Genomic DNA, 2500 nt, shown 5'->3' with positions numbered 1-2500 from the left:
AATCACAAAAGACTGCAAAAAAAGGGATCCACAGTGACGCGCCTGACAAAAGAACATTACACGACCATACAACTGCCTTTACTCGAGACCATACGCAAATTTCAAGACTGTTCTATGCAACTTTTTTTTTTTTTTTTTTTTTTTTTTGGGGGGGGGGGGGGGGGCTAAAATTGAGTAGATGTTTAATTCACAAAGAGAGGGGTTCTTTTTTATGGTGTTTTGGATTCCGAGTATTACTTTGATGTATGTACTTTATATATATATATATATATATATTTTTTTTTTTTTTTTTTTTTTTTTTTTTTTTTTTTTTTTTTTTTTTTTTTATTGTGGGTATTGGGAGTAATTAATTATCTTGTCGGTGCTGTGTTTGTAACGGTAGTTTCGTAATAATAAAATGTACTATTAATGGTTATTTACATTTCGTTTGTCTTAGGACTCTAAATATTATATTGAACTTTACTGTCTTTTATTATCATTATCATTTTTCTATCTAATATCTTCTAACTACACTTAATCGTCATGATAAGGTGTACTTACGGTTATGATTTGACATCATCTCAGATACGTTTTAATGTATTTGAAGTAGTAGAAATAGTACGCCAGTAGTAGTGGTAGTAGTAGTATAGAAGTAGTAGTAGTAGTCATAGTAGTAGTCGTAGTAGTAATAGTAGTCGTAGTAGTAGTAGTCATAGTAGTAGTCGTAATAGTAGTAGTAGTAGTAGAAGTAGAAGTAGTCGTAGTAGTCATAGTAGTAGTAGTAGCAGTAGCAGTAGTAGTATAGAAGTAGTAGTAGTAGTAGTAGAAGTAGTAATAGTCGTAGTAGTAGTAGTAGTAGTAGTAGTAGTAGCAGTAGTAGTAGTATAGAAGTAGTAGTAATAGTCGTAGTAGCAGTAGTAGTAGTAGTAGCAGTAGTAGTAGTAGCAGTAGTATAGAAGTAGTAGTAATAGTCGTAGTAGCAGTAGTAGTAGTAGTAGCAGTAGTAGTAGTAGCAGTAGTATAGAAGTAGTAGTAGTAGTAGTAGAAGTAGTAATAGTCGTAGTAGTAGTAGTAGTAGTAGTAGTAGTAGCAGTAGTAGTAGTATAGAAGTAGTAGTAATAGTCGTAGTAGCAGTAGTAGTAGTAGTAGTAGTAGTAGTAGTAGCAGTAGTAGTAGTAGCAGTAGTATAGAAGTAGTAGTAATAGTCGTAGTAGCAGTAGTAGTAGTAGTAGCAGTAGTAGTAGTAGCAGTAGTATAGAAGTAGTAGTAATAGTAGTAGTAGTAGTCGTAGTAGCAGTAATAGTAGCATAGTAGTAATAAAACAAGCAGTAGCAGAAATTCTAGCATTGAAAGTAGTGGATAGCAATTACAACAATAGCTGGGTTAGTAGTGTTTTTAATAGCAATACTTATCGTATTACCATTGCAACCATTCTAATAGATTCTCAGTAACATAAAAAAATCTTTCTGATGTGTTCTCAGTATCACTTTTATTAAAAAGAAGAAAAAACACACATATTTACACACACACACAACCCTTTTATGTAAGTTGACAGGGGCATGTATGTATGTGTGCGTGTTGGAAGAGGATTGTGGTAATGATAATCTTTTTACTATTACTGTAAATGTAAGTCATTTATATAAGCATTACAAGAAATAATAAGTAAGATCGTTAAATAAATGAAAATGATGTAGAAAAGAATAATTGTTTGAAGGGATGCATTTGTGCTGCAAACGGTGCTTTTATTTTTATTTATTTCTTATCATTATTAATATCATTTTTGTTGTTGTTGTATTAACTGTTCTTGGTGAAAAAAAAAAACAAATAAATTAACAAGAAAAGGCAAAAACATCAAAGAAATCGACACATTGTCACCCGAAGCGACGACGGAAAGGGACGGCGAAGCGACTGAGGTTTTGAGTTGCATTTCGAGATTTACCTCCAATTCTCCCTTCCCCCTTCTCCTCCCCCATCACCTCCTACCCTTCCCCTCCCCCATCACCTCTCACCCTTCTCTCCCCTTTCCCTCTTCCCAAACCCCCATCACCTCCCCTTCCCCCTCCCCCTCCCCCTCCCCCTCTTTCTCTCTTCCCAAACCCCCTCCCCCATCACGTCCCCTTCCCCCTCACTTCTTTCCCTCTTTCCAAACCCCTATCACCTACCTTTGCCCTTCCCCAATCACCTCCCCTTCCCCTCCCCCACCCTCTCCCTCCTCCCCTTCCTCCCCCCACCCCATCCCCCTCCCCTCCCCCCCCCCCCCACCCTCCCTTTCCCCTCCCTTCCCCCACCCCATCACTCCCCTCCCCCCTTCCCCCCTCCCTTCCCCTACCCTCATCACCTCCCTCATTCCATCCCCTCCCACCCTTCCCCCACCCCTCCCCCCTTCCCACCTCCCACCACCCCTATCCCCCTTCCCTCTCCCCCTCCCTCCCCCACACCCCTTTCTTGTACACGTCCTCAAGGGGAAACCTCCACGACTAGGAGACTCCCAAGAGGAAATTAGGTCACGTGAGGTCAGTGA

The sequence above is a fragment of the Penaeus japonicus genome, unplaced genomic scaffold (genome assembly GCF_977035675.1).
Source record: "Penaeus japonicus unplaced genomic scaffold, GWHDUDI00000001_assembly GWHDUDI00000004, whole genome shotgun sequence".
In the NCBI taxonomy this organism is placed as follows: Eukaryota; Metazoa; Arthropoda; class Malacostraca; order Decapoda; family Penaeidae; genus Penaeus; species Penaeus japonicus.
The sequence above is the reverse complement of the archived record's forward strand: the minus strand, read 5'-3'. Positions refer to the sequence as shown.